This window comes from Bubalus kerabau, chromosome 3 (assembly GCF_029407905.1).
Source record: "Bubalus kerabau isolate K-KA32 ecotype Philippines breed swamp buffalo chromosome 3, PCC_UOA_SB_1v2, whole genome shotgun sequence".
NCBI classification, from domain to species: Eukaryota; Metazoa; Chordata; class Mammalia; order Artiodactyla; family Bovidae; genus Bubalus; species Bubalus kerabau.
Window position 1 is genome coordinate 184,651,166 of NC_073626.1, and position 25,237 is coordinate 184,676,402.

General features: G+C 41.3%; 1 protein-coding gene across 4 annotated transcripts in view; it reads right to left on the bottom strand.

Annotated features, from left to right (window-relative positions):
• Nucleotides 1-23,059, bottom strand: part of CDC42 (cell division cycle 42) — a 167,290-nt gene extending 144,231 nt beyond the window's left edge. For all 4 annotated transcript variants that reach the window (XM_055574212.1, XM_055574211.1, XM_055574215.1 and 1 more), the window contains exon 1: nt 22,910-23,059. The gene's annotated coding sequence lies outside the window, so the exon portion shown is untranslated. The remainder of the gene's footprint in view (nt 1-22,909) is intronic.
• Nucleotides 23,060-25,237: the final 2,178 nt, after the last annotated feature.

Genomic DNA, 25,237 nt, shown 5'->3' on the forward strand with positions numbered 1-25,237 from the left:
TCATTATTAGCTGCTGCTGCTGCTAAGTCACTTCAGTCATGTCTGTGTGACCCCATAGACGGCAGCCCACCAGGCTCCTCCACCCCTGGGATTCTCCAGGCAAGAACACTGGAGTGGGTTGCCATTTCCTTCTCCAATGCACGAAAGTGAAAAGTAAAAGTGAAGTCGCTTAGTCATGTCTGACTCTTAGCGACCCCATGGACTGCAGCCTACCAGGCTCCTCCGTCCATGGGATTTTCCAGGCAAGGATACTGGAGTGGGGTGCCATTGCCTTCTCCCATTATTAGCTAGATGCCAACTAAACTCCACCAGACAATGCAATCCTGGAGGAAAAGAATTCACACAGGGGAAGGGAACAAAGCTCCGAGCCACAGATGCCTTGTCTTCCTATGCACCATCTTTCATTCTAGGCATAAGGCAAAGAGCATTTGCTAATAAGCATGTTTTGCAAAAAATATGTATTCTCAATCAGATTATTATATCCCTTATAAAACGATGTGAAATATTAACAGTAAACAGTGTGAATAAAACCGACGTCTGATTTTTGCTATTCACTGTGGTAAAAATAGTCTTTGTGCAGGATTCCTGTCACAACTCCTAAACCCTTGAAGTTCCCCTAAATGATAGCACTATCTTTTGTCATTCATAATAAGCCCCTTCCTAACAGTGACTAGGAAGGGCCCCTGGATAGCCTTGGGATGGGACTGCTCATCAAAAAGGCCATGCAATGAGAGAGTTAGAATTTTCAGCCCTACCTGTCAACCTCAGCAATAGGGAATGGGGAGGAGGGCACTAGAAACTGAGATCTGTGAAAACTGTTGAACAAGAAGATTTAAGAGAGCTTCAAGTCAGTCACCACATTGCGCTGGAGAGTGCCTGCCTGGAGAGGACCTGTATCCCATATCCCAAATATGCCATCAGCCAGGCAGCAGGGTGGATAACCTCAGCACCCCATCTGCAGCTGCTGCCTGAAGCTGAGGCAGTCTTGTGGGGATGAGCCCTTAAGCTGTGGAGTCTACACTAATTCTGGGAGTTAGTGTTAGAATGGAATTGAGAGACGTGATATCAGAAAAAAATATTACATTCACACTAACACAAAATACACCCAAAGTAATACTCTTCATCTGAAATACAGTTCTCCCTGAAGCAACCCACTTTCATACTTAAGATACAGGAAAAAGACATCAAGAATTAAGAGAATAAGAATCCTGAATAACAAGCCTTCCTTACATATCTGATGACACAGCTGCTCTGGTTACAGGATTAGACAGAATAAATAAATTGGTGCCACTTGTCTCTCCTGTCACATCCAGTCGCTTTTGGAGAATATGGTGCATACAGCCTTTTGCAGCTCTGCCCAGAAACTCTACTGCACCTCCGCCCTAGATGCCTTTCTCCCCCAAAACAAGCAATATGCTGTAAGACCTTAAAAGGGACACTTAGTTTCAAACTAAATTTAAGAATTCATCCAATATTACTTAAAAGAACCCAAATAAAGACTATGATTTTCCTTCAAAATTGGAATATTCCTTAATGAACTGAATCTCCCATCATTTTGCAGATATTCTGGCCTAAACCCAAAGGACTTGCCCCAGTGCCAGACAGTTAACACTCATGTAGCCTGATTGTCTTTCCCAACTCTTCAGAATTCAGGCAAATACATAACAAGTCACATAAATACAGTTCTTTTTGAACTTGACAATCTGTTTTCAGAGTCCTAAGTAAACAAGGAATCATCTTAGAAAACGTTGGTGCTCATTCAAAAGGTCAAAACGATTCAACTACTGCTCAAACTTATCTGCTCTAATAAAATCCAAAAGAAGCTTAATATGATCACATGGCTTGCTTCAGTTTTCAATAATAAATGTGTGCATTCCAATTTGAACAATAAATTAAAACCAGAATTCTATAAAGTAACTTTGTTAGTAAAAAGCAGACAACCCTGTGTTGGGAGAGACAGTCCTCACAGGTCTCTTGTGGTCCGAAGCATCTTCTAGGTATGCTAAGGATGCAAGGCCCTGATCACTCTATCCAGACCAAGTCACAGGGTTATGTTTGCAGCAAACAACCTTGAAGGGTACAGTAAAGTCTCCCTCGGGGACAAACAGCAAGGCGGCCTTCTGCACGCTACTGAATAGTAGGTTCCCCAAGCTCGGTGCTCCTCAGCTATGACACAAACCCACTGCACAGCCCATCTGTAAGTCTTAGGGGTAAACGACCTGGCACATAACACTCTCATCTCCTGCTGCTGGCTATGGCTTAATTAAATTCGTTGTCTCTGACCCATGTTTTCTGCCAGCGACGGTAAAACAATAAAAGGCTAACATGTTAGCTTTTAAGGGGAGTAAAATAAAATCCCCAACCCTGTTTACTTAATTGACTGAGCTCTATAAGAATGATTTTGTTGTGCACTTAAGTTGTGGAAGTAAATAACAGAGCAATTAGATGATTTTTTAGAATAATTAACAGAGTAGAGGCTAGGTTACCACATCTCATATCTTATGCAGTATCCAAAAGTTTTCTTTACAGAAAACCCTCCTGAAATAATCAAAATTTTTTACACCTTGATCTCCTCACTCAAGCCAGTACATGTTCCCTAAAAGCTGACTGGTTGTTTCAATTGTTTATGTTCCATCTTCCAGATATCTGTTCTAATAGGAAGAAATGAGTGAAGGCCAGAATCCTTTATCAAGAAAGGTGGTAAAATAAAAATAAGAACGTTATTTGTTTTGCTTTAACTAAAGCTAATAAATCTGCTATTTTTGCAAAAACCAAACCTTATTTTGTTCTCCTATCCTTAAATAGCTGTGAAAGTCAAAGTATTAGTCACTCAGTCATGTCGGACTCTGTGCAACCCTATGGATTGTAGTCCGCCAGGCTCCTCTGTCTATGGAGTTCTCCAGGCAAGAATCCTGGAGTGGGTTGCCATTCCCTTCTCCAGAAGATCTTCCGACCCAGGGATTGAACCCAGGTATCCTACATTGCAGGCAGATTCTTTACAGTCTGAACCACCGAGGAAGCCCCTAAATAGCTGTGAGTATGCTTATTTTCCCCCCAAATTCTACTTATTCACCTCTAAAATTAAGTCTATAAATTAAAGGACCAAGTCTCCTGGTACATGTCTGGGGGCCCTGTTGTTGCTTTTTTCCTCTCAAATGTTTAACTTGATATTGGCAGATATATGTAAAATTGGCACCAAAATTAGTCAAAGAAATCAGGGAAACAGACTTGGGCAGAATGTGGTAATACTACAAAAGCCTTTGATTGCTGGAAAAGATAATGGGTTTTTCTCCCCTCTCCTAAATGTACTTTCCAGATGTTACATAAAACAAAAGAATCTTTGGGCAAAAACATCTCAAATTCTTCATGTATCTCTCCCCCACAAAATGCCTGCAAAATTTCAAATATCTCCAGCTGACAATTAGATGCATTAACATATGCAAAGTGTTGAAAGGCAAACATTAGGCATTCATTAAAGCAATTACTCAATTCTTCCATTCTCTGCCAGTTGTGAAAGAAATTGATATATATTGTGAAACTACAACCTACATGAGACAGTAGAGAAGCGGGTGCCAAATTAAGGTTCTCTGGGTCCTTGAGACGACAAAAAAGTAAAGCAACTGCCCGGGGAAAGCGCTGACAGCAGCACTCACACAATGAAGGATGATGACCCTGTGTGGTAAAGGGTGTTTTCAGCAGGGCTCCAAGTCTGCTGTGTCAGCTTCGTTCCTGAAAATGACTTCATTCAGAAATGTCTGATCCAGTAAGAACGGGAGTCCTTATTTTTAGAACCTTGCTGAGTTTTCCTTCCTCAAACTACCAAAAATTAAGGGATGCTAGCCAAAGTAATCATTTTTTACTGTCTTTGTAACTCAAAAAAAAAAAAAATTTAGTCCAATTAGTAAGTATCTACTAAGCTATATAATTTCTGAGTATAATATATTTCAAAACAATTTGGAAAAATTGAAGAGTATGCAAAAATGTATAAGAGTACTAAGAATCTGATTAGAAAAGAAGGGAAATTACAATAAGATTTTCCCTCAAAATATTCAAGACTTGTAGATTTATTCACTCATTCAACAAACACTTAATAAGTGCTGAGCACTGCCCTATACATAGCCATGCCCCCCCATGCCTGGAACGAAGTTCACATCCACTTGGGACAATAACCCTAGTGGCACACACAGACAGTAAGGAAATGAGCACGGCCCCCGCACAGCCTCCCTCACAATATTACTAGTACGGACACCCTTAAATGCAGTTTCCTATAATGGCACCCCACTCCAGCACTCTTGCCTGGAAAATCCCATGGATGGAGGAGCCTGGTGGGCTGCAGTCCATGGGGTCGCTAAGAGTCGGACTCGACTGAGCGACTTCACTTTCACTTCCATGCATTGGAGAAGGAAATGGCAACCCACTCCAGTGTTCTTGCCTGGAGGATCCCAGGGACGGGGGAGCCTGGTGGGCTGCCGTCTATGGGGTCGCACAGAGTCGGACACGACTGAAGCAACTTAGCAGCAGCAGCATTCTGTTCCTCTTAATTAAGGAGATATTAAAACACACTCAAATCTCCCCTCAGTTTCCTGCAAAAGATCAGATAACAAAAGACAGAGCATTTCACAGATCCCAAATCTCAAGTCTAAATTTGCTACAGCTCTGAGGTCTGGCAACCTAGGCAAAACAGGACTGAAACTGCTCACCTAAGTTTTTCTTACTCGGCCCATCTAATCAATTGAGAGTTGCCTGATATTATTTAAATTATCTAATACAGTTTGGTGCTTATTTCAATGTCTATGTTTTTATCCATAAAATCTCTCCAAATCTTGGATGTCTAGCCTTACAACTCATCCTGTTTCTATCCTAACTTCCCATCCCAAATTCCCACCTTATCTGAAACACAGTCCCTAACTATTCCAGCTATCAGAAACTGCCCGAAGTCTCTGAACTTCCATGGCAAGGCCCTTCTTAGCTCTTAAGTTTCTTATCTCATACTCCATCCCTTTCACTCTTCATGCTCTAGCTATACATGTCTCACTATATTCCTCAAACATGTCAAGTCCTGTCCTGCCTTTATACTTGCCAAATAGTCCTTCCCCTGTTCACAACACCATTTGACTTCTCATCCTTCAGATCTCAGCTCAAATCATCTCTTCAGAAAATTCTCCCCTAAATACACTATGTAGAGTACTATCCAGCTCTCTCCCTCCTTACTTCTATCGTATTATCCTGTTTATTTCCATTATAGTATAGTCATAATCTATAATTATCTTGTTTATGTTATATTGCAGTAAAGGAAGACAGGTAAAAAATAAGGAAATCTCTGTGAAGGCAGGGACTCTGCTGTATTCCCAGAACATAGATCAATACTGGACACAGTAGGTACTCAATGAACAAAAGTAAAACATAACTGAGCACTTAATTATGTTGTTTTTATTCACATAAGTTTGTGTTTATTCTAAAAGAGCTTAAGCTCTCTGAGAGGAAAACCTAGGCTTACACTTTTTTATCTCCTTCCCAAGGCACTTAATACAGTAATGAGCTAGAATTGAACATTTTAATGTATGTAATCCCAGCAAGTTACTTCACGTAATCCCAGAAAGTTACTTCACTTCTATATCTTTTCTATACAATAACATCTAACTCATAAAACTGCCACAAAGAGAAACAAAGCAATGTGTATAAAACTATTGATTATCACCTGGTAGAGAGTAAACACCTAATCTGGCACCTTACTTTTATCCCCAATTATAATCTGCAAAAACCAAAATGGCCATATGAAAAAGATCAGAACCACTGTTGTGAAATGAAACCATCTAAATACTATATATAAGAAAAATCATTGCTTCTACTTGACAAGGTTAGGGTTTCCTTTCTGAAATCCCCTCACTCTGATCTCAAAGAACATCTTAAACTAAATGCCACATTTGTAGCTTAAATTCCAATGTCACATTTGTAGCAAGAGCTTTTGAATGTTACAGAAAGGGCTGCCATCAGCCTTTTCTTAAAGAAGAGACAGATCAGATCAGATCAGTCGCTCAGTCGTGTCTGACTCTTTGCGACCCCATGAATTGTAGCACACCAGGCCTCCCTGTCCATCACCAACTCCCAGAGTTCACTGAGACTCACATCCATCGAGTCAGTGATGCCATCCAGCCATCTCATCCTCTGTCGTCCCCTTCTCCTCCTGCCCCCAATCCCTCCCAGCATCAGAGTCTTTTCCAACGAGTCAACTCTTCACATGAGGTGGCCAAAGTACTGGAGTTTCAGCTTTAGCATCATTCCTTCCAAAGAAATCCCAGGGCTGATCTCCTACAGAATGGACTGGTTGGATCTCCCTGCAGTCCAAGGGACTCTCAAGAGTCTTCTCCAACACCACAGTTCAAAAGCATCAATTCTTCGGTGCTCAGCCTTTTTCACAGTCCAACTCTCCCATCCATACATGACCACAGGAAAAACCATAGCCTTGACTAGACAAACCTTTGTTGGCAAAGTAACAATTAATCATGCAGCAAATATTTAGCAAGACTCTAATATAGCCAGGAAAGCATACAGAGGAGGCAGGCACAAAATCTTTCAAGTCAAGCAGCCCACTAGGGATCTGGGGGGCTTCCCTGGTGGTTCAGCTGGTAAAGAAACCGCCTGCAATGCAGGAGACCTGAGTGCCATACCTGGGTCAGGAAAATTCCCCCAGATAAGGGAATGGCAACCCACTTCAGTATTATTACCTTGGAAACTCCATGGACAAACGAGTCTGGTAGGCTACAGTCCATGGGGTCGCAAAGAGTGGACACAACTGAGTGACTAACACTTTCACCTTCAGCCCGAATTTTACATTTCCCTTCCTGTGTGACTTTGGGCAAGCTTAACCTCTTTTCAAGACCTTGTTTCTCCATTAAAAACAGAAATAGTACTTACATCACAGGTTGTAATAATTAACTGAGTTACTCCTCTGTACAGCACTTAACACTCAAATATGAATGTTTTTTATCATTGTGAAGTGACCCAGTGCGCTGTGTGCAAAAGTGTGCAAAAGCTGCTTCAGTGGTGTCTAGTTCTTTGTGACCCCATGGGCTGTAGCCCATCTGGCTCCTCTGTCCGTGGGGATTCTCCAGGCAAGAATACTGGAGTGGGTTGCCATGCCCTCCTCCAGGGGATCTTCCCAACCCAGGGATCGACCACGTCTCTTGCGTCTCCTACATTGGCAGGCAGGTTCTTTACCATTTGCACCACCTGGGAAGCCCCGAAATGACCCAGATAAGCAGTTATTTCAGAATCTGATTAAGCAGTCTTCTATAGGGGGTTGTGTTTATACCCCATCAAAATGTAAAGTGAAAGTCAATGATATACCCTTGAAAATAAAATGTGGTTTTTACATTAGGACATAATACACAAAGCAAATTTTTGTTTTCAAAAAATATCAGTAACAATAAGGAACAAGGCTCCCACATCTAGGCCAGTACCTACCAAAATTTAATATATACATTCTTTGATCTGGCAGATCCATTTCTAAAATGTTCTCCACATATGCAAAGAGGAAGGCACAAACATATTTACCACAGCCTTGCTTGTAGGAGCAAAATGCACACCAACAGGGAAACGGTAAAACAGGTTATATTATGAGGGAATATCATGCAACTATTTAAAAAGAATGACCTATAGTGAATGTTATGGACTAAATTGTGCCCACCCCACAAACTGATATGCTGAAGTCATAAACACCAGTAACCCAGAATATAACTGTCAACAAGATGAAAGGCAACCCTCAGAACGGGAAAAAATATCTGCAAATGAAGCAACTGACAAAGGATTAATCTCCAAAATATATAAGCAACTCACACAACTCAACATCAAAAAACAAATAATCCAATCAAAAATAGCAGAAGACCTAAACAGACATTTTTCCAAAGAATATATACAGATGGCCAAGAGGCACAAGAAAAGATGCTCAATGTCACTATTAGAAAAATACAGATCAAAACTACAATGAAGCATCACCTCACACTGGTGGCCATCGTCAGAAAGGCCATCGTCAAAAAATGTACAAACAATAAATGCTGCACCAGACATGGAGACAAGGGAACTCTCTTGCACTGTTGGTGGGAATGTAAATTGATACAATCAACACGTATACTCCAGTGTTCACTGCAGCACTATTTACAAAAGCCATGATATGGAAGCAACCTAAACATCCACTGACAAATGAATGAATAAAAGATGTGATATGTATGCTGGATCATCGAAAAAGCAAGCGAGTTCCAGAAAAAACATCTATTTCTGCTTTATTGACTATGCCAAAGCCTTTGACTGTGTGGATCACAAGAAACTGTGGAAAATTCTGAAAGAGATGGGAATACCAGACCACCTGACCTCCCTCTTGAAAAACCTGTATGCAGGTCAGGAAGCAACAGTTAGAACTGGACATGGAACAACAGACAGGTTCCAAATAGGAAAAGGAGTACATAAAGACTGTATATTGTCACCCTGGTTATTTAACTTATATGCAGAGTAAATCATGAGAAAGGCTGGGCTGGAAGAAGCACAAAGCTGGAATCAATATTGTTGGGAGAAATATCAATAACCTCAGATATGCAGATGACACCACCCTTATGGCAGAAAGTGAAGAACTAAAGAGCCTCTTGATGAAAGTGAAAGAGTGAAAAAGTTGGCTTAAAGCTCAACATTCAGATAACTACAATCATAGCATCCGGTCCCATCACTTCATGGCAAATAGATGGGGAAACAGTGGCTGACTTGACATTACTTTGTCACCAAAGGTCAAGGCTACTAGTCAAGGCTATGTTTTTTCCAGTGGTCATGTATGGATGTGAGAGTTGGACTATAAAGAAAACTGAGTGCCGAAGAATTGATGCTTTTGAACTGTGCTGTTGGAGAAGACTTTTGAGAGTCCCTTGGACTGCAGGGATATCCAACCAGTCCATCCTAAAGGAGATCAGCCTTGGGTGTTCATTGGAAGGACTGATGTTGAAGCTGAAACTCCAATACTTTCGCCACCTGATGCGAAGAGCTGACTCATTTGAAAAGACCCTGGTGCTGGGAAAGACTGAGGGCAGGAGGAGAAGGGGACGACAGAGGATGAGATGGTTGGATGGCATCACTGACTCAATGGACATGAGTTTGAGTAAACTCCGGGAGTTGGTGATGGACAGGGAGGCCTGGCGTGCTGCAGTTCATGGGGTTGCAAAGCGTCAGACACGACTGAGACACTGAACTGAACCGAACTGAACTGAACATATGTGGAGTATTACTCAAGCAAAAAAGGAACGCAATTGGGTCATCTGTTGATGTGGATGGACCTAGAGTCTGTCATACAGAGTGAAGTCAGAAAAAGAAATATTGTATATTAATGCATATATATGGGATCTAGAAAAATGGTACTGATGAATCTATCCGTAGGGCAGGAAAAGAGACAGATGTAGAGAACGGACTTCTGGACACAAGGGGAAGCAGGGGTGAATTGAGAGCGTAGCAATGACATGTACATACATCACTTGTAAAACAGACAGCTGGCGGGAAGCTGCTGTAGAGCACAGGGAGGTGCGCTCAGTGCTCTATGATGACCTGGGAGGGGGATGGAGGGGGTTGGGAGGGAGGCTCAAGAGGGAGGGGATATATGTATACATATAGCTGATTTACTGGAGAAGGCAATGGCACCTCACTCCAGTACTCTTGCCTGGAAAATCCCATCGATGGAGGAGCCTAGTAGGCTGCAGTCCATGGGGTCGCTAAGAGTCAGACACGACTGAGCGACTTCACTTTCACTTTTCACTTTCATGCATTGGAGAAGGAAATGGCAACCCACTCCAATGTTCTTGCCTGGAGAATCCCAGGGACAGGGGAGCCTGATAGGCTATAGTCCACAGGTCACAAAGAGTCGGACACGACTGAGTGACTTTTTACTTTACTTTATAGCTGATTTACACTGTTGTACAGCAGAAACTAACACAACATTGTAAAGCAATTATACCCCAATTAAAAATTTTAATTAAAATTTTTTAAAATAATACAACTATATTTAGAGACAGAGCTTTTAAAGAAATAATGAAGGTAAAATGAGATCATATTGGTGGGCCCTAATCTAACTTGGTGTCCTTATAGCAAGACTGGGACACTCAGAGGGAAGGCCAAGTGCAGACACTAGAAGTCAGCCATCTATAAACTAAGAGAGGCCCTCGGAAGAAACCAACCCTGCCCAGACCCTGATTTTAAACTCCCAGCCTTCAGGACTGTAAGGAAATAAACTTCTGCTGTTTAAATCACCCAGACTATGGTACTTTGTTGCAGTAAGCCTAGCAACATTACCAATACAGTGCATATGGAAGATCTCCAAAATTTATTGTTTTTGAAAAGAAAAGTGCAAAGAGTGTGCATAATATAGCAATTGACGCATGTGAATTTTTTAATGGAGAGGATACATATATACTGACAGGTCCCGAGACTCTCTACAAAAATACATCTGCTGGACAAATGACTGCTTCTGGGAAGAGGATACAGGTGTGTCTGCAATCATCATATTCTCTTTTCTACTGAAGCTCTCATCATGTGCATGTAGTATTTTAAAAACAAAACTATCTATTAAAATGAAAAGATCTCCAAAAGACACTCAACAAATAAGGAAAACATTATGAGCAAACCTGGTCTACAAGATATCAAGTACCAATAAACCAAACCCATAAAAATCTGTGATCTACTTCATGAGCATAGGCATTTTTTTAACGTATTGTATTCTAAGAGCCAATAAATATTCACTCATTTGCCTCAATAACCCCCTTCATCCACTTAACACTAAAATGTACCAATGTATTTCAACAATTAAAATACTTTTATTCTTGTTTTTAAAAAAATTCCACTTCAGATAATTTATCCAAAATAAAAAAATACTTTATTAAGAAACAATGAAATACCTTAACGTTACAACAGAAAAAAATGATTAAGTAACAATACACCAGAGAATGACATGCAATACATATTAAAAATAGTTATGAAGAATACCAACAGAGCAAACAATGAAGAAAATAACAGCTATGCTAGAGTGAGTGAGTGTGTGTGTGTATCAATTAATGAACAAGAACCAAGCGCCTAACAGATCTTCTTCAATCTTCACTGCATCGGGACACAAGTTACAATCTAGAACATGTTACACTTCTGTTCTTCCAAGAAACAACTCTACATATTGTAAAAGTCAGCAAGATATTTAAGTGCTTATTATAGCACTACATTGGGTAAGGCAGAAATCCTGACTTCAAAACAAATTTAGTAATTTCCTCAATGCCTGCTCTGTGTCAAACACTATGCTAGAGAGCTTGACATACATCACCTTGTATACTTTACTGGTTGTAAGCAGAAGAGACGAATACAATTGCAATAGTCTACTACAACTTTCAAAGATTTTCAAAAGTAATAAAACATGGGAGTGGTCAAGAATGAGAATGGATGTCAGGAGAAAGGGCACAAGAAGCACTAGCCTATCAAGTGAAAGAAACACACGCATGCACACAGATGAGTTCATGTTACACAGACTCTGAAAGCTAAAGACAGGAACTTTCATTTAACATGGGTGGGGAATAAGAAGAGGCTACCATTTCTTTCTGATCCATGAACCAGGTTTTGTTTTTTTTTTCTAGGCATATCAATCTTGTATCTGTACTCCAAAGTGAACTGTCAAAGGTAACCAGATAAAATACAGGAAATCAGCTAAGGAACTATTTTAATAATCCAAGGGCCTGAACTAGGGAAGTGGCTGTATGCCAGTAAAGAAACAGCTGACCAGTTTGGGGGTGGAGGATGGGTTTATTTAAGGAGGTGGTAAATTATGAGGAAACTTTTTTAGTTTGGGAAATTACAGGAGAGATGTGTAACACAGACAAATGGAGAAGTTGGAAAAGAAATCTTAAGGTCAAGCTATTATGTTCTTTTGTAAGAAAACACGCAAAAGAATAGCCTTTTCAGAATCAGAACACAATAATTTGGTCCTAAGTCCATCAAGGATGAAATCATGTGCCAGTCTGTATCAGAAGTCCCACATACAAGCATACATTTACAGCAAAAAAAAGTCTGAAGCAAAAAAAAAAAAAAAAAAAGAAAGAAAAGTTACTATATAACCTAGACAACACACACCATAAAATGAGTGACAAACTGAGAGCCTTTCTCTGAACAGGTTATCAGGTGAGAGGCCACCATGGTTACGAAACCAACCATGATCATTTAAATTTTGTTACAGCTAATGAGGCAGAGGTACCTACATTCAGACACTCAACAATCTATTTTACAAACTACAAGCCTTTTTTTTTTTTTTTTAAATAAGATTACCAAGATTCTGAATCAAAGCAGTCTACCAATTTTGATGTAAAATTAACAGGGTGAACTTCTACAGAAGCACTCAGCTATGCACTTGAAGAAATAATTCAACAAAGAATAAAGACGTTATAACACTTGCACTAAATTCTATGTCAAGGCAGTACAGCTGGCTTGACTGCAGATGTTTCAGCCTGGCTGCACAGAGGTAACAGTATAGTTCTATCCACTAAAAGAGATCAAGAGAAACAAAAACGACAACGACAAAGATAAGAGTTGCAAAGACTGAAAAACCACCAGTATGTGCTGGCAACAAATATGCCTTTTGGAGCACACTTTGCAACCAAAGAGAGCACCATCAAAGCACAAACTTCTACTCTGATTATGAATTCCTTCTATGGAAATTATATACACATACCACATTTTGAGAATTAGGCTAAGCTCCTATAATGGTATTCCAGATGCATTAATAATACACTTCTTTTAAATAATAGACTTCTTTTAAAGCAATTATCCTTCTATTAAAAATAAACGTTTAAATAAAGAAAAAAATTAATTTGTTTAATGTCTATTTTTAAACATTTCATATAAAATTAGGTGGAACAGCACTGGTCACTGATTTAAGACTGTCTATAGTAGTTCCCTCTACTTAGAATGCTCTGGCCTGGATGACTCCTTCAGTCATATCTCCTACAGGTCTTTGCTCAAATGTCATTCTGGAGTGAGAACTCCTCTGATTACCTTATCTTAAACTGCACCACAAGTTCTACAAACCCTGAAACACTCCACTGTACCCTACCTCCCCTTCTTCATTTTTAGCCACTTATCTCCAACCCACACACTAGTGTGTCAATTTTATGGGGCCAGAGATCTGTTTTGGTCTATTGCATTCACTTCTATCGCCAACACCCAGAACTGTCATTTCCAGAGAGCATACAAAGGGTTGCTGAAATCACTAATTAATAAAACACTATGCGTTAGAGATAAAGCGAGTCAAAAAAAAAACAAAAACAAAAACAAAAAACACTTGTTCTTTGAACTCAGAATATACCCATTAGTCGATCCTCTAAGCTCTTAACCCTCATCTATTACTATCTGGAGAAAAGAAGGGAGGGAGGAAGAAAAAAAAAAATTTTTTTTAACTCCCTCTGAAAGACAAGAATCCTATTCCTAAAGCTTAAGTCAAGGCCACAGCCCAAACTAGCTATAGTAGTTAACATCTAAGTGTTTAAAAGCCACCCAGTATCATTTTGGGGAATAAATACCCCGAATCATCATGAGCAACTGTAGTCTAGGAATGCACAATTCTACTTTTTTTCTTTTTGTGGCATGTGGCATGGGGGATCTTAATTCCCTGGCCAGGGATCCCCCCACCTTGCATTGGAAGCCCAGAGTCTTAACCACTGGACCAGCAGGGAAACTAGCAGAAAAGGATACTTTTCTATAAAAAACAAGATCCCTATAAAGAATGCATACCACATGATGTTTCCAACTGTATCACAGTGAAATAGTTCATGTAGCCAATCTTACACTCAGTAGCTTTATAATTAAAATGTGCTTCTAATTTTGGAACAATTCACTCAGATTTAACATCAATTAAAATAGTATACTTAAGGAAACACAGAACTGCCAAAAAATTATTTCCAGAATCTAGGTTTTCACAAAAATCTTTGCTATTGATTAGTTCTATTTTAAAAGCTGTTTCTAAGTCTTACGTTTCTTTTAGAGTGTGTGTTAATATTTGCAAAGAATCACCTCATCTTTGTATTGTTAAAAAAGACAGAGCATGAGAGATCTATGTTTTATAAAAGCAGAAATGATACCAATTTCTCAAACTGAAAGTAGCAGAGGTAAAAAATCTGATGTCAACAGAAAATAAACTTTTGTTATCTTCAACATATATCACATCCAAGACATGAATTGTGATCCTAAAGAAATATTACCCCACTACCAAAAAATAGTAATTTTTTAAAAAGAACTAAAAGACCCCAACCTAAGTCCCACCTCTCTTGGTCAACTATCCAACAGTAAGTAAAATGATTTTTTCTATTCCTGGCTCTGAACTAGAACTAAGGACAATTTTTTAGGAGAATACATCTTCATTTCCATGTAATATATGAAACTAGGGGGGAAAAAAATCAACGTAAAAGATGGTATCTGGGCAGGGTTTTTGTTTTTGTGAGAAGGGAGAAGTGGATTGGGCAGTATGTATGACAAGAAAAAGCAAAAGAAAGATGTCAAATTATAAAATACGAAGAACTTACAGATTACTGCCACAAACTCCTAAAAAATTTGTGTACGTTTACAATTATTTTTTAAACAAAAAACTTCTTTGGATCTCAAATAAAGTAGTTTTAAAAATTACATGACTTTCAGAGCTTTTAAAAAATGGCTTTGAAATTACTGCAAGCTTTTCAGAATATTGGAAAATAATAAATACTCAAACTAGGATCACTGATCCAAGAACAAAGAAAACTGGAGACAGAGACTCCATTTCAGAGATTTCCTTTGCAGCCACTAGACAATCACTTTCCCAGTCCCTAATAATGGATTGCAACCCTTCCAATACCTTGCCTGATTTTTAAATTGAGATGGAGCTACACCCCCATGTTGTTACTGTTAAGCTGCCAAGTTGTGTCCAACTCTTTGCAACCCCGGACTGCAACACACCAGGTTCCTCTGTCCTCCAATATCTCCCCGAGTTTGCTCAAACTCATGTCCATTGAGTAGGTGATGCTATCTAACTATCTCATCCTCTGCTGCCCTCTTCTCCTTTTGGCTTCAATCTTTCCCAGCATTAAGGTCTTTTCCAATGAGTCAGCTCTTCACATCAGATGGCCAAAGTATTGGAGCTTCAGCATCAATCCTTCCAATGAATACTTAACTGCCCCACCGATACCCCAAAGATGTGTTTTATACATAACATGCCAAGTTCCATCCTAAGGAAGTGCATATTAGCAATTTCTGTACAAAGATCCTGAGCGGCGTTTAGGCTACAGCAAGAATAGATAATCTGTGGCCTCTGCTAAAGTCTCTACCTTTCACTTGCCTCAGGAACTTAAGAAAGTTTTTTCCATTTTTCTACCCATAGCAAAGCCACACCAACAGCCCCTGAACCTAATGGAGCCACCAAACACCACTATCTCCCAGTCTACTTTCTCAAAGGTGGAACTGGGTGTTCCATGGGTTGGGGAGATAGGGCCATCACCAAACAAGTTTAAAAAACACTGAATTAAACAGATTCTCACAATCTGTGATCAAATGTAAAAAACTTCTATGAACCCTTAACAAACTTACATATCATAAATTTCCAAACTGGGGATATATTAAGTAGAGGTTCCAACCCATCCCCATGGAAACCTCTTCCAGCTATTCTGAAACACACTAGAGAATTAACATAGGCATTACTCTTAAAAAATTTTTTTTTTAATTTATTTATTGGCTACACAGCATGCCACGGGGGATCTTAGCTCCCTAACCAAGGACTGAACCCATGCCCCCAGTATTCTAAGGGCAGAGTTCTAACCACTGGACCACCAGAAAAATTCCCACTCTTAAAAATTTAAAGTATCCCTTATCCCCAGCTCCACTGATTTATAAATGCTTAGGATGAACTAACATTTCCTTTGGCCCTTTAAACAAATAAATCATACAACCTAAAATGATTCAAACATTTTAATAGCTTATATTTTATACTATGTATACTATTTATACACTTTCTGAAACAAATTAGAGTATTAGATACTGATTTAAAACCCTAGCACTCACATTTAAAGCCCCAGCACTCAATATTCACAGGAACTATCCATTCATTCCTAGTTATCTGAAAAATGAAATTTTATATTTAAAATCTAAGTAAGTCGTATTGTTATTCTTAAACCTCACAATAAAAATATGGTTTTCTGGCAAAGTAATAAATAATAGAGATGGTTTAACTCCACTTCAAAAGATTCTAAAATTGAGCTCCTCTCAAATAGCCTTCAGCTGTTTTACAAACACTAGAAGCTACCATGAAGCTGTATTAGGATGAAAATCCTTGAAATCACATATAACAAAGATATCTTTCTTAAGAAACTTGACTCTCACATCCTACTCCTCTTCATCTGCTTTTGGACAGATTTAAAATAAACCCAATGAAAACAAAAAAATTACAAATATCCTAAAATTGCCTACCAACAAAGTAAATGGATTGTAGCTGAAATCTTGCTTACGCTTTCTTCTACAAAATTTATCATCTCACAGTCTTTAACACTAATTACAATATTCTTTAATTCCACCTTCATTTCTCCCCCTGGTTTCACCTACTCCTCATTTGACCTGTTATCTTCAATCTCTTCTGTTTACACAAGGAGTAACAAAAAGTGACAATCTTTTTAGCTGAAAATGAGGGCTGTGGCTTAATATCTAACAGCAGATGGCTTCAAAATGCCCCTTGGGACACACAGAATGGACTCAGGTTTGCCTGAGACATTGATTCCCAGCTCTCCTAGGGCTGCAGCACCTCCAGCCAGCCAAGAGTAGTTTTATCCTTTTACTCTGGGGGGGGATACCATACTTATTTTTTATGTCTCCACTGATCTGAAAAAGGTCACGCAACACTGCTCCAGAGCACACACTGCACAGGGATATTACTGGTGAATCTCTTCTACATCAATCAGTATTAAGAAAAACCAGAGAATATTTAATCAAGTCCTTTAAAAATAGCAATAATTTTTTCACGATGGTAGTTAGTAAGACTAGATTTTAGTTATTAACATTTTCCCCTGAGACTGGAGATATGGTTTATTTTAGTACCAAAAAAGCATAAAACATTTTTTACATCTGATCAGCTAAATGCCAACTTTGTATTTAACCTGTTTTCATAACCAACAATTATGTGAATGATCCTAATCATATGCTCTTCATAACAGCAATTAGTTTTCCATAAAAAGTCACTGAGTTCAGACGTGTAACCAAACTCAAGTTCAAGCAGTTCTAAAACTAGAATTTTAGATTAGTTATTACTAAGTGGGAAATGACTCTCTAGAAACTAAACACATTAGTTCCTGATGATGAGCACAGACATGAGGTGATTCTACACAACAGGCAGGAAACTATAACTCAGAGGGTGCTTCAAACTTCAATGTGCATGAAATCACTTGGAGATCGCATTAAAATGCAGATGCTGATTCAGCAGGACTGGAATGGAGCCTGAGATAAGGAGCTCCAGGATGAGGCTTATGCTGCTAGTCCACAGGACCATGTACTTCACACTTGAGAACTTACACCCTTAGCTCTATGACACTGCTTAAGATAATGAATATAAACTTAAAGCAGACACCAATTCCCACTTCATTTAATTTTTATGGTTTCATGAGATTAATCTGGGGGAGGGATTGTTATTAAACTGTTGATGTTTGAAAGAAATGCATATAACTTCTCAAAAATAGGGGCATTAAGCAAGGCTGTAATAATAGCAAGAGCAAACACCTACAAAGCACTGCTGTGCCCCAGATAATTGCTTTAAGTACTTCATTTAGAATACTCCTAACAACACTGTGGGGCTTCCCTAATGGCTCAGCAGTGAAGAATCCACCAGCAGTGCCCGGGAAACAGGTTCAATTCCTGGGTCCTGAATTGGGAAGATTCCCTGGAGAAGGAAATGGCAACCCACTCCAGTATTTTTGACTGGGAAATCATATGGACAGAGGAGCATACCATGGGGTCGCAAGAGTCGGACACAACTTAGCAACCAACCACCACCACCACTGTGAGGTAGAGACTATTGCTAGTCCTTTGCTATAGAAGGTTAATCCAGTCACAAAGACGTTACTCGGGCTGCATGGAGCTAATAAATGCCAAAGCCAGGATTTGAATCCAAGCAGTCTGATCCCAGAGTCTACACTATTAATCACTATGCTCGCAGTCTCTCTCTCAAAACACACAGCAATAGCAAATCAAAATGGCTCACTCTTACAGAAGATGATGCAAATGTCAAGTGTTAAAGAACAGAGTGAGCAACCGAGGTTCTCTTCAGGTGACTGACCACTGACGTTTAGTAAACACTGTAACTTAATATGTAGATTTTTGCTGTTAGAAACTGTTCTGGATTTCAGCATAACAGCTAAATACTTTAACAAAAAAATGTTTCTAATTTTTTTTAGTAGGACACCATTTTAGTAGCAAAACTGGGATTTCACTTCATGGAATGAGCAATTTGAGACCAATGTCCCACAGGCAACTAGTAAAGAAGAGTTTTGACATCCAGGACTTATAACAGGAGTGAAGGCCAAAACAAGTAATGAAAATTGATTTGCTTTAGCAAAAATACTTTGGACTGAAGGGATGAGTAACTAAAAGTAGAAACGTAAGGGACAAAACATAACATGACCAACAATTTTATGCCATTAAATTGAGGGAAAGACCAGTCAGAATGGCTGCGATCCAAAAGTCTACAAATAATAAATGCTGGAGAGGGTGTGGAGAAAAGGGAACCCTCTTACACTGTTGGTGGGAATGCAAACTAGTACAGCCACTATGGAGAACAGTGTGGAGATTCCTTAAAAAACTGGAAATAGAACTGCCTTATGACCCAGCAATCCCACTGCTGGGCATACACACTGAGGAAACCAGAAGGGAAAGAGACACGTATACCCCAATGTTCATCGCAGCCCTGTTTATAATAGCCAGGACATGGAAGCAACCTAGATGTCCATCAGCAGATGAATGGATAAGAAAGCTGTGGTACATCTACACAATGGAGTATTACTCAGCCATTAAAAAGAATACATTCGAATCAGTTCTAATGAGGTGGATGAAATTGGAGCCTATTATACAGAGTGAAGTAAGCCAGAAAGAAAAACACCAATACAGTATACTAACGCATATATATGGAATTTAGAAAGATGGTAACAATAACCCTGTGTACGAGATAGCAAAAGAGACACTGATGTATAGAACAGTCTTATGGACTCTGTGGGAGAGGGAGAAGGTAGGAAGATTTGGGAGAATGGCATTGAAACATGTAAAATATCATGTATGAAACGAGTTGCCAGTCCAGGTTCGATGCACGATACTGGATGCTTGGGGCTAGTGCACTGGGATGACCCAGAGGGATGGTATGGGGAGGGAGGAGGGAGGATGGTTCAGGATGGGGAACACATGTATACCTGTGGCGGATTCATTTTGATATTTGGCAAAACTAATACAATTATGTAAAGTTTAAAAATAAAATTAAATTAAAAAAAATAATAAACTGAGGGAAAGAAGTCGCATAATTAAGCTATTTCAAAAAAGAAACTGGGGAAGGAAACACATTGAAGTCTGAATAATTTTTAGGAGAATAAAAACCAGTCATCAGAAAAGATTTTCTAAGCAACTATTAATTGTTCAGATAGTACACCTGCAGCAAATATAGGAGTAAACAGATGGATATGTTCAAGCAAAAGATTAGTAATCATCACTTCAATGAGCCCAAATATGCATATGGTTGACCAAGCACAAAAGTCGTCTCAGGAAACAAAGTACATACGCCTGTAGAATATGCAGAAAGAGAAAATGTTAACCCTCCGACATCACATTCATTCATTTCTTGAGATACATCATGGTTTGCTACTATTCTAGGTGCCAGGGATCAGGGTGACCATACTAGGTCAAAAGTCCTGCCTTCACAGACTTACATTCTAGTGGGTGAAATTAATAGACTTGGAAGAGACTACCAAATATTGAAAAACTAGAATGCAACCTTTAATAGAAAATATATAGGTCTTTATGGGACAGAAGTTAACAAAATATTAACCCCCCCCTTCCCCCAGCAGAGGAAGCTCTGTGGCCTTAAGTGTTTCTCATTAAGCATTCCTTGTCCTCTCAAAACAGACCCTAAAACAATAAATGCATTTAAAATAAAAAGTACAATTTGACTTTTATTTCCAAGAATGGCTATAACTACTCCCAGACAGGCACAGTAAACTGTACTTTGAAGTTTTCCAAATGGAACACATCTTGAATCAAAACGTTTTATTAGTGAACCATTTTTAAAGTAACTAGAAATGCTTCTCTAATAAATCATAAAATTAAAAGTGGAAAAAGTACCCGAATAAAAAAAATCTTGACGTTACAAAAAAGTCAAGATGTGGGTTTGGTGGGCTTTAAAAGAATCTCACTGATGTTTCATTTCAGCCCCTGACTACCTTAAGAGACAGTGGAGGACAGGGGAGCCTGGCCACAGAGTTACAAAGAGTCCGACACAACTTAGCAACTGAACCACCACCACCCTAGGCTGTAATACCTGCCTTGGGTGCCCCCAAAATTAAGTTCAGCTGAGTACAGGTGTTATTATATACAAACATTTTAAGAGGTTGTGATACCTTTTGGGTCTTGAAAATATTACTGAGAAAGAGCTCATTTTTAATACTCAATCACCAATCTCCTTGCCTCAGTATAAAAGCTGTGAAAGTGAAAGTGAAGTCGCTCAGTAGTGTCCGACTCTTTGCGACCTGGTGGACTGTAGCCCACACCAGGCTCCTCCGTCCATGGGATTCTCCAGGCAAGAATATTGGAGTGAGTTGCCATTTCCTTCTCCAGGGGATCTTCCTGACCCATAAAAGCTGTAAATCCAAACTATTCTGCCATACTTTTAAAAGGGAAGACAATTGATACGTGTGTATTTAAAGCTCTTAAGTACAGAAGAGTCAAGAAATATGGCAGATAAGTACTTCAATTTTATATTCTTTTTTTTAATTTTATTTTAATTTTATATTCTTAAAAAGAGATACATTATGGCAAATGTATTTCAGAAGATCCAAGCTCCACACCTATATAATCATCTACCAAAAGCTGCTTTAAATCGACTTCTTTAAGTGTTTAACAAGCAACCTGTTCTCTCCATAGAAACGAGAAACAATGAGAAAGTACTTGTTCCAACATGAACTATCCTTATAACAATGCATTACACAATTGGGTCTCATTTGCTTTACAATGCTAATATTTTTCTGTGCTACTGTGCCCTGTAGCCCGTGAAGGATATACAATTCAAGATGTGCCTAGGATTCTGAAGAATGAATACTATGATCTCCCAAGTCTGAAAATGTTATTCACTTGAGGTGTTGTTTTTTTTTTTTTTGGTTAAAAATCCAAAACTCATTTTAACAAAACTAAAGTAACCAGCAAGCAAAGAACAGGTGTAAAATGACCTGATTCTCTTTTCACCACACCCTTGCCACAAAAGAGCACGTGAGTCGACTTAGGTACGTACTCGGAATCAATAAGACACACTTATTAAAGTTAAATAATCTGAGAATGTTATTTTGGAACAAACAAAGGCTTCCACAAATAAATTAATTTCATTCCAATACAGTCACAGGGATCTTTAAAGTTACTGCCCACGCCAAGTGGCAAGGAAAAGTGTTGTCTTACGTTTTATTCCCCTGGCATTAAGATCATCTTGAGATTTTAAACCTCCCTGGCTTTTCAGACGTGTATGACACGGCCAGGATTTCAAAAGATCATCTCTGAATACCAGTAGTTGGGAAACAGGCAGGATATGCCACTGGGTGGACCCAACAGAGGCTACGAAATGCTGTCTTAATTTAGCGAGCCCCTGACTTGCAGGAGTTAAAAACTCTCACCCCTTATATTGCAATGACGTAATCTTCCCCACTGCATTTCTCTAGGACTTAAAGGGAAAGGGGGGGGAGGGTGGGAAGCAAATGAACAAAGAAAAATTTCCCCCTAAAGAGAGGAATCAGGCAAAAAGCAGAACGACAGTTTCGGGAGGTGTTTAGGTTAACTCCCAGCAAGGGCAGCTTCAACTGAAGAGGCGGGGAGGGAGAAGAGTTGGGAGAAGCCAAACGGAAACGGTATTGGGAGGAACTCGACCTAGGGCGGCAATCAAGGAGACCGGAGAAGCGGCGACCGAGCCGCCCCCCAGCCCACCCTCCCGGCGCGGGACGAGGCGTCGGGCGGCCGCGCCGCAGAGCGAGGAAGGCGCGCGGCAGGGCCGAGCCCCCCCGGGCCGCCCGCTTCCCCGACCGCGCTCGCGATCCGCTCCCCTCCCCCGCCGCCGGCCGCAAAATGTCCGCGGCGAAGCAGGAAGTCGAAGCCGGGGCGCGCGCTGGGGGCCGGACGGCCAGCCGGGGAGCCCCGGCCCCGCCAGCCCGCGGGCGCCTGGAAGAGGGTCTGCGGCCCTCGCCGCCCCGGCCCGGCCGCCCGCCCCGGCGAATGGAGGGGTGGGCGTCCGCGGGGCCGCGGGGGAGGGGAGCCGGGCGGCCGGGATGGGTGTGACCCTTTCCTTCCGCCGCTGCCCGGTGACAGCCTGGCCGCGCCCTCGCCCCGGCACCTCACGCCCCGGCCGCGCGCTCCGGGGCGAACCCGCGCCCCCCGCCGCCGCCGCCGCCGGGCCCTCCGCGACCCCCTCCCCTCAGGCCCCCTGACAGAACCCGGACCCGCGCCGCGCGAGCCCGGCACCCCTCCCCCCGCGGTGCCCCGCGCCCGCCCCCTGGGGGTCCCAGAGCGGGAGGTCCCCGCAGACGGGGAGACGCCAGGGGCGGCGAGGCGGGGGCAAGGGGACGGTGTGAGGGGGGAGCCGCTCCCGCGGGGCAACCTCGGGCCCCACACTCACCTCAGCTCCTCCGCCGGGGCGTTGGCAGCACTGCGCGGGGTCTCCTCGGCTGCCGGACAGGGGCACGCGCCTGACGTCAGCACGCAGGCGACGCACGGTTGGGTTATCCGCGGAAATGGGAGGGGCCGGGAGGCGAAAAGAGGCCGAGCGGTTCCGGGCGGGGCCTGAACTCCTCCCCCGCCTCCCGCCAGGCCCCTGGCTCGGGCCGCCTAACGCGCACGCGCATCACCGCGGTCGCTAGTTGGTGGCTGCTCTCTGGACTTCTTTCTGCAGTTCTTTTCCTGGATTTGTAATTTATGCCACAAACGATCGCTTGCAAAGCGCTACCCCTAACATGTCTTTTGATCCTTGCATCCTTACAAAGCGTTAGCATCCCGATTTTGCAGAGAGAAGACAGTGGCTACTCAAATGGGCAGTGACTTGCCCAAGACCACACCACAAGTGGGACGGCCTCCTGACTCCCCCTGGCCTGTATTCAGTCCGCCTTGGCTTAAACTGAGCGCCTAAAAATTGATGCTTTTGAACTGTGGTGTTGGAGAAGACTCTTGAGAGTTCCTTGGACTGCAAGGAGATCCAACCAGTCCATGCCAGTCCTGAAATCAGTCCTGAATATTCATTGGAAGGACTGATGCTGAAGCTGAAACTCCAATACTTTGGCCACCTGATGCGAAGAACTGACTCACTGGAAAAGACCATAGATTGAAGGCGGGAGGAGAAGGGGACGACAGAAGATGAGAAGGTTGGATGGCATCACTGACTCAATGGACATGAGTTTGAGTAAACTCTGGGAGTTGGTGATGGACAGGGAGGCCTGGCATGCTGCAGTCCATGCGGTTGCAAAGAGTCGGACACGACTGAGTGACTGAACTGAACTGGCTTAAGAGCTGAGGTCGCTTCTCATCTCTGTTTAGACCCTTCTGTCCCTCGCTCCAACCACATCTCTTGGTTTAGAGACTTCCTCCCCACCACCCGCGCTCACTGCTTCCTCTTCAGCCCTTCTGCTGGCTCTCAGCCTTTCAATGTCACCGACTTCCTGATCTTGCTATCCTCACAGCATCCGTTTATCATCTGTCTTCCTGGCTAGTGTGCAAACTTCAGGAGAGTAGGAACCTTCCGTCTTGTTCAGATGTTTCCCAGTGTTCCAGGAAAATAGCTTATCTTAGTAATAGCTCCTTTGTTGATGACCACCAGTTAGTTGGCCAAGAAAAACATTTGTTTCCAATATATTTAATAGTTAAGAATTTCTTTTGGACTTTTTAATTACACGAGAAAAATACATTTTTGAGTGTTTACTATAGGTGGCAGGAGGAGAAGGGGACGACAGAGGATGAGATGGTTGGATGGCATCACCGACTCAATGGACCTGAGTTTGAGTAAACTCCAGGAGTTGGTGATGGACAGGAGGCCTGGCGTCCTGCGGTTCATGGGGTTGCAAAGTCGGACACGACTAAGCGACTGAACTGAACTGGACAGGTTTGCATGTAATAGTAGCTAATGTAAAATTCACAACCACCCTAGAAGTTAAGAACTACTACCCCCACTTATTTTTTTTTTCAATCAGCCATAATCACATCTGGGATAAACTTCCTAGGCTAGGATACTGCCACTGCACAAAGTTGACCCCCACTTATTGATGCATGAACAGAGGCTCAGATGTGTTAAGGGACTTACCCAAGGTCACCAAGCCAGGCAGTGGCAGAACTAGCACTTAAACCCAAGAGGCCAGTTGACCTACATACTACCTAATTGTAGGCAGTATATAGGTAGTTGTAGGTAGTATGTTGTTAGTAGGTAGTACATACATACTACCTAGCAGGTTTATTAAAATGAAATCAGAAGATAAGCTTTAGCTGTTAGTCCTACCCCTAGTGATACCAACTATTAACATTTTGGTGTACACCTTTCCAGATATTCATAGATATATGTGTGTATTACTTTGGCCACCTCATGCGAAGAGTTGACTCATTGGGAAAGACTCTGATGCTGGGAGGGATTGGAGGCAAGAGGAGAAGGGGACGACAGAGGATGAGATGGCTGGATGGCATCATTGACTCGATGGACATGAGTCTGAGTGAACTCTGGAAGTTTGTGATGGACAGGGAGGCCTGGCGTGCTGCGATTCATGGGGTCGCAAAGAGTCGGACACAACTGAGCGACTGATCTGATCTGATCTGATGTATATCTATAAATATATATATTCATAGATATATATATATACACATTTATACAAAAACAGATTGTACTCTGCATTTCTCTCTCAAAACTACATTGCAAACATCTTTCCATGTCAAGTAAAGCATCATATACTAAAAAATATAGTTGTTTTTT